Source organism: Chrysochloris asiatica, unplaced genomic scaffold, assembly GCF_000296735.1.
Source record: "Chrysochloris asiatica unplaced genomic scaffold, ChrAsi1.0 scaffold00012, whole genome shotgun sequence".
Lineage (NCBI taxonomy): Eukaryota > Metazoa > Chordata > Mammalia > Afrosoricida > Chrysochloridae > Chrysochloris > Chrysochloris asiatica.
The window spans coordinates 2359600-2373232 of NW_006408530.1; positions in this window are offsets into that span (position 1 = coordinate 2359600).

The window sequence follows — 13633 nt, forward strand, 5'->3', positions numbered from 1 at the left end:
GAACGAAAAACAGTAAATGACTCCACATAAAAAATGACCTGGCAGTCAAACAAAAATGGGCAATACAAGATGTATTATTTTGAGACTTCCCAGGTGAAAAAGGAACCCTGAGAGTGGTACTGGTTGAATCATGAGAAGAGTCAAAGTGGGGAACAAAGAGACAATGGTATTTGATTTTGTATAAATACAGAAAATGAAGTAAGCAGTAAGCATATTTGTGATAGTCTAGCTATTACAGACTTCTTTTTTTCTGTTACAGTGATAACTGTCTTTAAACTGAATACTTCTACATAGAAATCTAACTATTAAGCCCAGAGCAGAAATATTGTACTCTAGGGAGTCTGGGTGTGTGCTTTAAGATTAGCACTGGATGGTTAAGTGAAAGGTCGGTGGTTCAGGCATGCCTCAGAAAGCTTATACTAGGTCACTATGAGAAAGAAACAACTGGAAGACACTTAACAACAACAATGACAACACTTGACAATAATAGTGACAACAACTATTTCTGTGTTTTGATTCTTCAGTCTGCCCTTTATCATTCTGTGGTTAGGCTCACTCTGAATCAGAGTGCAAAAGAGATCATGGAATTACATTTTCTGTCTTTCCTATTGGACTATGAGAATTCTGGGGCTGGATAATGTCTGAATTGCTTGCCACTTTTCTCCAAATGTATACTAGTGTGTTGGGCATGAAACTGATGCTCACTAAGTAGTTTCTGGCTGAATAATTGAAAAACTTAATGCTTACATGATATTTTGAAGTTTATTGAGAGTGAAAAGCAAAGGGACAATGATTCAAGTCAGATGAATTTCATATCATATTTATAAATACAGAGAAAATACTTTCAAATACACTCAGATTTGCTAATGGAACTCCATAACTTTTAACTAAAATAAATTAAGACATTAAACTTGTAATATATTGTGCTATCTTCAAAATATAAATATGTGTAACATTGATTTTCAGACTCATATATTTCCACATTAGAAAGATACATCAAGAAAATTTTGTAAACGTTTAGTTAATTGTGTATTTGAACAATTCAATTAGGGGACAAATTATGTTTTCTAACACAAAATGTCTGAATTATTAGCATTTTAATATGCAGTTTTAAAAAAGCATTTTCATCTAATAACATTTTCTCAGACAGTATCCTTTGAAAATAATTTTCTGCCACCTTGTAAGCCTTATATTTTCTTATAACTTTCTGGAATTGGAGGGCTAGAAAAACAACAATAAATGAAACACACATATCCCCAACATAATTTTAACACTTAGCTTCAAACTCTTCTTCCACCAATTTCCTTGGGAAATTCTTACAACTAATAATATCTACTGATTTAAGCTTTCACACCTTTTCCCTTCCCCTGCCAATCTCACTAACAAGCAGAGAGTCGAAATACTAACAAGGTGATAACTGTCCGAATGTTGGACAGCAGGAAAAAGAAGGAGGGGGAAGCAAAATCCTTGAATAATTGACAACCTGGATAATCAGCTTCTGCATAATTATAATCTTACTATATTTTACATGTGATTTGTAAGTGATTCATTTTATTATGGACGAAGTTTGTTTAGGTATAAAAATGAATTTGCACATTGCAATTACAATAGATTAGTGTTCATATATTTACTTTTCATAGTTGAACATTATTTACTTTTATATGTGAAAAGAATTAGTGTCCATTGAAGAGTTGTAGCAAAGTTAAACTAAGATAATCTGTAATTCCTTCCTTCCATTTAATAAGAAATACATGAAAGATATTTAGCAATCTTGCTATTTTGGCGGAAACTCAAACCAAACATATGTAACAGTTTTCAAGAGAAATATCAGGCAGTCAGTGCCAAATCAAGGCATTATATTTAGTTTGCTGTAAATAATATGGTGTTTGCACATAATCCATTCTGAGGCTGGTCCTGTGTACTTTCTAAAATTAGTAGAATATAGGACTACACCTTTCTTGAAATCTAATTATAACTCATTTTCTTATTCAAAGTTATGACTAAAGCAAATGTAGATAAAAAACCTGACATTTCAGATTAGAGTTACCCAAAGACAGTGTTGCATAAATGAAAATACTTTTCAAACAAAATTTATCCATCATATGAAGATAACAGAGCCCTAAAAATAATCTGTCCCCATATTTACACAAAATGCATTGAAATAGATTCTGGAAACAAGATCTATAAATATTAAATGAAAGACCCATTTGGTCAATAGAAGAATCTGCTCCAAAAAAAACTATGTCAGAATTTCTTCTTTAACCAATTAAAATTGAATTTACCTAACATTTGGGTATTTATGAAGAAATATGAACTTGGAAGATTTGGAGGATTCCAATTATTTGGGATTATTCGAATCACTTTGTGTTTGCTTTCATGAATTTCATCAAATTCATTTAGATGTAAAAAGTTGGAAGTAGTCTGAGGGCCAGCTAAGAAAAGACAGCTTAAGAAAGGATCATAAATTAAAACATAAGGAATTACATTATAAACATCACAACTGGATAAAGAAAATGTATATTGCAATTCGAGAATATAAAAGAGACAGAGGACAACATAGATTAAGGACAAAACCCAATATTTAGTCATGATGGGAAACTTTATCACTCTATGATAAACTCTTTTACCTCAGGAAAAATATTTTTTAAAAAGTCACTAATAATAATACATACTGCCCCCACCACACTGCATTTAGAAAAAACACTATTATCTCACTTATATGAAAACATATATCACAGTTTCATATCACATGTTTTCAGAAAATGCCAATTTTCTTCTTTTCATCTTCTGTCCCATTTCATTTTTATGACTTTTAATTCATCATCAAACAGAACATTTCAAGATCTATCCTGAAGTACAATACTGTCAGTGATAGAATAACATACATATGTCTACATGAAGATCAAAACCCAAAAGAACAAACCCACTACTATCAAGTTGATTCTAACTCGTAGAGTTGAAAACCCTATATGGGATTTCCAACACTGGAAGTCTTTATGGGAGCAGAAGCCTCATCTTTCTTCTGCTGAATGGCTAGTGAACTGGAACCAACCACCTGTAAAATTACACCCCTATTTACCATTAATGCCACAGACAAAGGAATTGAAGAGTACACTGTCATCTGCAGCCTGAAAGTGATTAAATAAGAAATCAAAGTTATTGGTGAGTAGAACACAAGCATAGGTAATAAAGGAGGATAAGTAGTAGCAAAACAATTTTTGTGGTGATAGAAAAAATGATCAAGATCACATGGTAGCATTTTCAAGACCAAGGACATGTTTATTATAAGTGCCTTTTTATTTTTGAATGTTTTATTGTTAATTAAGTGAAGGTTTACAGAACAGATCATCAGTTTTACATTCAACAGATCTTATACTTGTTCAATCTCAATGATTTAAATACCCTCAATTTAACAACAGTTATCCATTTCCTCCCATGGAAGTAGCAATCAAGAAATCAAAGGATGTTATCATTATTGGCAAACCTGCTGCAAAAGAGTTTTTAAAAATGTTTAAAAGTAAGAATGTCACTTTGAGGATGAAGATATGCCTGACCTAAACCATAGAATTTTAATTTGTCTCATTTGCATGCAAAAGTGGACAATAAGGAAGATCAAAGAAGAACTGATACATGTGAATTACGGTTTGCTGAAGAGTATTTTCATTTACCATGAGCTTCCAGAAGAACAACTCAATTTGTCTTGGAAGAAGTATAGCCATCTTGGAAGAAGATAGCTTGAATGTCTCTTGTGTGTTGGGCATGTTTTGAGGAGGGACCAGTCTCTGGAGAAAGACATCATGTTTGGTTAATGTAGAGGTCGCTGAAAAAGAGGACCACTCAATAGTTACAAGTTGGAACCAAACTGAACAATACCTGTTGTTGTTAAGTGTCATTGAGTCAGTTCTGACCCATAGCAACCCTGTAGAGGGTTTCTGAGGAGCAGATAGTGGGTTTTAACTGCCTACCTTGTGGTTTACAGTCCAATGCTTATCCTACAGCACCACACCAGGACTCCTAAACAGTATCTAACAACAATATTTTGTGTAGTGCTGAAAGCACACCTGGAATCATATGCCACTCTTTAAGGGAAAAATGGGCAACTAAGCACATTTAGAGAAGAGTCTATGGCTCAAAGAGTAAGACACAGAAATGAGATGCTAGAATAATGGAAATTTCAAATAATATGTATAAGAACTAGTTAGATCTTGTTGTTGTTGTTAAGTGCCGTCAAGTGGGTTCTGACCCATAACGACCCTGTAGAGGGTTTCCAAGGAGCAACTGGTGAGCTTGAACCACCAACCTCGCAGTTCAAACTGACTTTGCAGTCTAGCGCATTAACCCACAGAAAAGCCTGACCTTTTAATATCTTCAATAAATTTGGGAAGCTTAAGTTAGATTTTAAAAGATTAGGCTTGAAGATATTAAAAGATTAGGCTTTATGAAAAGTATTTTTGCTATGTTTTGATGAGCTAAGTGCAGTGCCTATTTATCACTTCAAAGATAACAAGAGAGACTTCAGTGGAGCTACTCACTGTAGTAATCTGTGTTTTTATGGAGTGACACAATGGAGTAGTATGTTGTTGTTAGGGGACATTGAGTTGGTTCCAACTCATATCCACAATATTCACAACAGAACAATACGCTGTCCAGTCCTGCATCACCCTTACAATTGTTGTTATTCTTGAACCTGTTGGTACTGCCATAGTGCTAATCTATCTTCTTGGGGGTCTTCCTTTTTTTTTTTTGCTGACGCTCCACTTTATCAAGCATGAAGTCTTTCTGCAGGGACTGGTCCCTCCTACAATCTGTCAGAATTATGAGAGTTGAAGTCTCGCCCTCCTGGCTTTTAAGGAGCTTTCTGGATGTACTTCGTCCAACAGAGATTTGTTTGGTCTTCTGGCAGTCCATGGTAATATTCTTCTAAAACACCATAACTAAAATGATCAATTCTTCTGCAGTCTTCCTTATTCATTGTCCAATTTTCTCTGAACATGCCATGGCTTGAGCCAGGTGCACCTTAGTTCTCAAACTTACATCTTCGTTCTTGAGTACTTTAAAGAGTTCTTGTATGGCAGACTTGCCTAATAAAATGATGTCTTGACTGCTGCCTAGGTAAGTGTTGATGGTTGATTCAAGCAAAATGAAGTATTAGACAATTTCAACCTTTTCGCCATTTATCATGATGTTATTTATTTGTCCAGTAGTGGGGAATTTTATTTTCTTTACCTTGAGGTGTGACCCATACTAAACACTGTGTTCTTTGATCTCCATCAGTAAATATTTTAAGTCCTCTTCATTTTCTGCAAGCAAAGTTGTATCATCTGCATATCACAGGTAGTTAATGAGCTTCCTCCAATCCTGATGCCACATTCTTCTTCATGTAATCCAGTTTCTTGGATTGTTTGCTCTGCATACAAACTGAATAAGAATGGTGAAAGAACACAACACTTACTAACATCTTTTCTTATTTTAAACCATTCAGTGTCTCCTTGTTCTGATGGAATGACTGCCTCTTGGTCTCTGTACAGATTCCTCATCAGCACAATTAAGTGTTCTGGAATACCCATTCTTCACAATATTATCCATAGCTTTTCATTATGCACATAGTAAAAAAGTCTTTGCATAGTCAATAAAGCACAGATAAACATCTTTCTGGTATTCTCTGTTTTCAGCGAAGATCCATCAGATGTCAGCAATGATATCCCTTGTTCCTTGTTCTACTTTGAATTGGGGTAGAACCTCTGACAGTTCCCTGTCAATGTACTGTTGCAGTCATTTTAAATTATCTTTAAAGAAATTTTGCTTGCATGTGATATTAATGATATTGCCCAAGGATTTCCACATTCCATTTGGGTCACCTCTCTTTGCAATGGGCACATTTATAGATCTATTTCAATTAGTTTGCTAGAAGTCTTCCAAATATCTTGGCATAAATGAGTAAGTATTTTCAGTGATACATCAGTTGGTTGAAAGATTTCAATTTGCATTTCACCAATTCCCAGAGCTTTGTTCTTTGCCAGTGACTTCAGTACATGTTGGATTTCTTTCTTTAGTGCCATTGGCTCTTGATCATATGCTACCTCTTGAAATAGTTGAACATCAAGAATTTTTTGGTAAAGTGAATCTGTGTATTCCTTTCATCTTCTTTAAATTTTTTTTTTGCATCATTCAATATTTTGTCCATAGAATCATTCAATATTTGAAGTCAAGAACTGAATTTTTCCTTTAGTTCTTTCAGCTCAAAAAATGCTGAGCATATTCTTTCTTTTTGATTTTCTAACTCCAGGTCACATTTTATTATAATACTTGACTTTGTTTTCTCGAGCTGTCTTTTGTAATTTTTTGTTCAACTTTTCTTATCTCATTTATTCCGTTTGCTTTAGTATCTCTTGCTGGAGAGTAAGTTTCAGAGTCTCTTTAGAGATCCATTTAGTTTTTTCTTTCTTCTTTGTGTTTTTTTCACTGTCTTTTGCTTTCTTTCTGAATGATGTTCTTAATGTCTTCCGTCATTAGTGTCCAATGCATCAAATATGTTCTAGAGATGATCTTTAAATTCAGGTGGGATATGTTCAAGGTCATATTTTAGTTCTTGTGGACTGGCTTTAATTTTCTTTGCTTGAGCCTGAACTTGCATGTGAGCAATTGACAGTCTGTTGTGCAGTCTGCCCCTGGGCTTGCTTTGGCAGGTTATATGGAGATTTTCCACTGTATCTTCACACAAATATAACCAATTTGATTTCTGTATATTCCATTTGGTGCAGGCCAAATGTTGTTCGAAAAAGTATTTACATTGAAGAAGTCATTGGTAAGCATCATTTCTATCTCCAAGGCTCTAATTCTACCTACTGATACTTCCTCTTTGTGTCCAAACTTTGCATTTCAATCACTGGTAATTATCAATATCTTTTGACTGCATGTTTGATCAGTTTTAGAATGAAGAAACTGCTCTGAATTGCCTGAAGAATGAACAAATTTGTCTTAGAAGAAGTACAGCTAGAATGCTTCTTAGGTGTGAGTATGGCAAGATTTTGTCTCATGTCCTATAAGACATGTTATCAGGAGAGAGAAGTCCCTAGAAAAGGATATCATGCTTGGTGAAACAGATGGTCAGCAAAAAGAGGAAGATCCTCAAGGAGATGAATTGCCACAGTGGCTGTGATAATGGACTCAAGCATTACAACAATTGTGAGGACAGGGCAGTGCTTTGTTCTGCTGGACATGGACTCACAATGAGTGAAACCATCTCAACAACGTCTAATAACAGTCTAATTGCTCATGGACAAGCTAAAAGACAATGATTGAATTAGTGTGCCTTGTACTTCCCTAGTCTATGGGGGAAGCATTTGCGTGTGCATTTTCCATGGATCAACCAGACCACATGATAAAGAGAGTAGGTATAGGGATGCCTTATGTGCTGTCCGCTTAGAGAGATAAAGAGATGGCAGTAGAGAGGATCCAAAAGTACATCAAATCCCTTGATAATTTGAAAGGAGCAATAAAAGTGTATACTATCAATATTAGGAGCAGAGTGGCTTTGTGGAATAAGCACTGGACAGCTACCACAATGTAGAGTCCACTGGCTGCTCTGTAGGAGAAAGATGAGGCTTTCTGTAAAAATTTACAGCCTCAGACACTCTATAGAGGTTACTATGAATGGTCCAAATCTACGACACTCAAGAATAGCAACAATCTGAATTAAGGGAACTGCAGAATGAATACACACACACACACACACACATATACATTCACATGGACACAAACACAAAGGACTTCAAAAAGTTTTGGGAAAATTGGAATTGTAACATGATGGATTTTTGCATGAGCTTTTTGAAACTCCTTTGTATATCCTCAACAAAAAGAAAGTTTCTCTTCCAAGACAGATAATGTGTTTTATTACCCAAACTGTATTGGAAAGATGAAGATCTATAATATAGTAAAATTTCTGTTTGACTGACATTGACTTAAATGTCCATTGCCCTATAACCACATGAAAGACTTGCAAAAATAAGAGCTGCATATAATTGTATAGATTCAAGAAAGTAAGTGTAAAGCTCAAATATATAAAGTTACAGATTAAGGAACAGATTGTAATCCAGAGGTATTCTGTGACAGCAGGATGGACTAGAAAAAACAATATAAGAGAATAAAGTTTAAGTCTATTTGCTGCTAAATTTAAATTCTGATTAAATTAAAATCCATCCTCTGCCTCTTACGCGACAAGGCTTGATTGAGAATTTAAATAGAATATATAGGAGGATTAGCAATATATAGAACACTGCCTCCCTAAATCCTGCCAAAAAGCACATGCCACTACTGATTGATGAAGCAACCAATTGTTAATTTGAAGACTTGTCAATGAACTCACTTGAGGGAAGTAAGTTCAAGACAATGCTAATTTGTCTCATGCCTGCATAAAAGTCCATTTTATTGACAGACATAACTAAATTCAAATCCCAATAAGTTGTAGTGGAAAAATTATAGTGTCAAAATCAGAGAAGAAGAAGTGCCCACCAGAATAATTTCAAGGCTTTGTTTAGCAACTGGATCTCTGAAATGTGGAATAAGGGCTATTATGGTTGAAAAAGTCAAGAAGTCATTAGAGCTACCTCTACCAAGGAAAATAGTAAGCCAAAAGCGATGCAGCATTCCTGGAAGGACTGCAGAGATGGTGCTACAATCAAGAACTTGACGGTGACTATATATACCAATTAAAACTCAAACCAAACCTGTTCTAATCTAGTCATTTTTGACTCAAAGCAACCCTATAGGACAGAGTAGAACTTCCTCATGCATTTTCCAAGATGTCTTGTAAGAAGTACCACCAGACTGCTCCTGGGAAGCGAGGGTAGTGAAATTTTACCTCACATACTTTGGACATGTTATTAGGAGGCACCAGTCCCTGGAGAAGAGCATCATGCTTGGTAAAGCAGATAGTAAACAAGAAAGAGGAAAGTCCTCAATGAGATGGATTGACACGGTTGCTGCAAAAATGGGCTAAAATATAACAATAACTATGAGGAAGGTGCAGGACCATGCACTATTTCATTCTATTGTACGGATAGTAAATATGAGTGGGAACAGAAAACACAGAACTTCTTTTCCCTCAAACAAACTTGACAGATTTAAAACACAGACCTTTTCCTTAGTAGTGGAGCACTTCAGCATTTATGCCCCAAGGTTTCCTTAACCCATTGCTTTCAGTTTATTTTGACTCATGTATGTGAACAACTAGACCAGTGGTGGTTCCGTGGTTAAATGTTCTGCTACTCACTAAACCATCACTGGTGAAAGCCACCAGCCAAATGTGACAGTGTGTAAAAGTATGCTTTCTTAAACATTTATAGCCTTGGAAATCCTATAAAGCAGGTCTACTCTGTCTTACAACGTCACTAGGAGTAAGAATTGACATAATTGTAACAGGTTTTGTTACAAGATTTATTTCACTGTGGGCCCAGTAGGCCCCTGAACATATCTGGTAGTGATTTCCCCAGTTTCAGAGTGCATAATTGGAACAGAAATACTCAGCAGAGGTGGTGATTCCCACTACAACCCCAGCAACTCACCAATCTATCCTCTGCAAAAACAAAAAAAGTGAAGTTTCGTAAACTTAACCAGGTGGTGATTACAATTCCAGTTTCTATGGATCATCAGAAGCAACTTGCCTTCAGCTGGCAAGGCCAAAAATAAAACTTTAAGTTCTTATCTCAGAGGTCAATCAGCTCTCCAGCACTATGTCCTGATTTAATACTCAGGGACCTTGATTGCCTTTCCCTGCCACAAGACAACATAACGGTCCATTGCATTTATGAGATTTTGTTGAATGGATCTAGTAAGGAAGAAGTATCAATGACTACACTTATTGGTAAAACATCTATTTGCTATTGGGTGGGAAATTAATTTGACAAAAATTCAGGCACCATCCCCCTCAGTGAAATTTCTAGGGAGTTAAGTCATGTGATGCACTGACAATTCCCACAACTAAAAATGTGGCACAATGACTGGTGGGCATCTTTGGATTTTGGAGGTAACATATGGGTATACTACTCTAGTTATTTAAAGAGCTCTGGTAGCATAGTGGTTAACCTCAAGGTCTGCAGTTTAAAACTATCAGCCAAGTGGGAGAAAGATGAGACTTTCTGCCCTTGTAAAGATTTACAGCCTTGGAAACACTATGCAAGGTCGCTGTGATTCGGAACCAATTCCAAGGTACACCATCAGCACTCTAGTCATTTAGCTAATGACTCAGAGTAGACAACTGCAGCTCTACAGCCCCTTTTTGTGACTTCCCTGAAGCAGAGTGGTGATGGGAAATCCTCTAAGTGAGCTGAACTTTGAGCAGTGTACCAGGTTGTTCATTTCACTAGAAGAGTAATTGCCCATAAATGCAACGATACTGATTCGTGGATCATGAACAATGGTTTGGATGAATTGTCATGGACTTGGAAGGAACACAATTGGAAAATTGGTGACAAGGAGGTGTTAGGAAGAGGTATGTGGTTAGAACTCTGTGAATGGGTCCGAAAAGTGAAGATATTTGAGTCTCATGTGAATGCTTACCAAAGGGTTCCTTAGGCAGAAGAGAATGTTAACAATCAAATAGACAGGATGGCACATTCTGTGTAAACTAATCATCATCTTTTCCGGTCATTGCTGCCATTGATCAATGGGCTCATGAACAAAGCGGTCAAACAGGCAGGGATAGAAGTTATTCATGGCCTCAGCAGCATGAACATCCATTCACTCAATGAAAAGCTTGCTTAGCTGCAGCCACTGTTGAGTGCTCAATCTGCCAGCAGCAGAAACTAACACAGAGTCAAGGTATGTGGCCATCCCTTGGGGACATTAGTCAGCAAACTGGTTGCATTATATTGGTTGATTATATAGGACCACATCCTATAGGATCAGCTCTAGACTGCAAACCATAAGGTCTACAGTTCAAACCCACTAGCTGCTTCTTGGAAACCCTCTAGCGTGTCACTATGAGTCAGAGTCAACTTGACAATACTTAACAACAATATATATATATATTGTGTGTGTGTGTGCATCAAATATTAAGAGTGATTTTATAATTGTCTTAATTTAGATATTATGTATGGTTTAAGGTGATAGGTACAGATGCCAAGCTGACAAGAAGTGGGCTGTGATAGTTAACAGTTTTGTGTCAACTTGACTGGGCCAGTGTTCTCTGGTTTTCTTCCAATAATGATAGCTAACATCATGCAATTTACTCTATGATGAGGTTGGCTATGAGGAGCAGACAATCAACTGAAAGGATTGTCCTCAGGGGTATGGCCTGCTTCATATATATTAGACACTTAGGCCAAACTTGCTTGCTTTCTGCTGACTCTGGATCTTGCATCTGGCTTATCCTTAAACTTCAGGTTGTTTGGAATTGAACCAATGATCTGTATCGCTTGTATGTCAGACAAGACTGCTGGCCTGACTGTAGAACCTACCTTCTGGAACTTCTTATCTGCCTGACACCTGACCTGCCAATCTTGGCTCATCTAACCTAGTCTTGGGACTCTTCCACCTCTACAATTGTATGAACTATTTCCTTGGTATAAACTTCACATTATATATACATGTATAAAGGAGCTCTGGTAGCATAGTGGTTATGACTAGGGCTGTTAACCTCAAGGTCAGCAGTTCGAAACTACTAGCTGTTCCGTTGGAGACAGATGAGGCTTTCTGCTCCCGTAAAGATTTACAGCCTCAGAAAACCTGTACAGGGTCACTATGAGTCAGAACCGACTCCACGGTACTTAACAATAACAATAACAACATACATATATACGTTTCACTGGTTTTCTTTCTTTAGAGAACACAAGCTAAGACACTCAGCATTTCACAGGCTGAAAGAACTGAAGAACACTTTCAAGCCTTAAGTTACAATATTGACATATTATATATATATAAAGGTTTATGTATCTTTTTTTAAAGTTTTTATTGTTAATTATGTGAGTTTACATGGTAGAACTCCAGCTTTAAATTCATCCTATCGTGTTTCATTTCATTGCAATGATTACAATCCTCTCCATGCATCATCAAACAACCAAAGGGTACACCCCACAGGCCTGCCCCCCAGCCATCAGCACACAGCTCTTCTCCCTCCCTGAGTCCAGAGTCCCCAGTTGCTCCATCTGTTCATGTCACCATCTCTGCCTCCATTTCTGGTGTCACTGCTTCTCTGGGTAGGGTCCTGCACTCTGCTCTTCTCATTTGATGGTCCCAGGGACCTCTGCTCCTTTACTGCATGATCAATCACTCTCCTTCTTTTGTTACAAAACATCTACCTTTACATTTCTGACCCTCACAGTCAGTCCTGATAGCAATTATTCACTATTGTATCACAAGAATCTTATCCTCATCTCCTTTCATCAGCTTGGTCCCAACAGATTGGAAACCACTCAGTGAAGATTCTACCTTCCCCCACCCACTCTGAAACTAGGCTCCCTCTTGAAAGCTTGTAAGCCAGTCACTTCTTGCCCTTGTAGCCCTCCATTTTGGGTAGCCAATGTCTAATTTGCCTTTCCCTGTCAACCCTGTGTACCAAGGGGTTGGGAATGATCCTCGCTTTAGAGATTTGTTTCCTTTTTTGAGCTACTACATCCATAAGTATATATAAAGTTCATCAAATTATAGTGGATTATTCTTTTTATCCTCCTTTTTCTTCTTCTAGTCGTGTTCTGATCAGCCAACCATTGAAGCCAGGTCAAGTGGGTACTATCTGCAAGTATGGGTGTTCTTGTGCATCTCACTTCATATCAGCTGGATGCTTCACTCATATCAGCTGCATGCTTCACTCTCCACTCTAGTCCTCTGTGGCCAGGTCACTGCCTCTGGGCCTAGTAGTTCACGGGTCTTGCCATACTGCTGGCAAACTGGGTCTCAACCTGGGTTCACAGTCTGTTGAATGTGGTCAGACTTACCTCACAACTTCATTGCTGTTTTCTCCCACTTCCCCTTATCAGTGATCAACGTGGTCACCAGCCAGACCATATGCCCGCTCATATATTTCCCTTGAATCTTAGTCTTTGAAGGGTGTTTGCCCTGAGGAGACCCTACCACTTGCCTTGATAGCTCCCAAGCAAACAGCTTGCATGTTCTTGTAATAGTCAATCAGACTGCCATTATTTTTTTTTTATTTTTCCAGCCGGCCTTTCTTTCATGAAGTATCTTCTGTTCTTCTAACCACTCTAGGCTGGTTTACTTGTCTTTTCAAGTGAAAATTTCCCACCTCAGAAAATTCTGGATGGAGTTCAGGATTTCACCTATGATCTTAATGCAATATAAAGGTTCTTCAGGAAGCCTCTTTTACTGGGCAACTTCTAGCCCCTTTAAGGTATTCCAATCAGTTATAGGCTGAAGACAGACTTATAAGCTTTCTATTGTGACATCTCTGGCTATTCCTTTCTCCCCCTCAAATATCTATTTCACAATGATAGGCAACGGAAACTAAAATTCAAAAGACAGCCAAGCATCTTAACATTATTTCTTCTCTTTTACCCATTCGAACCATGCCTCAATACCTATATGCCAGAGCCCTGTTGTTCCAAGTTTGTGTCTTGTTTTTGCCCCCTTAGCCTCTCAGTACCCAAGCAATCCTGTGTCTATTTCCTACCCTGTGCTC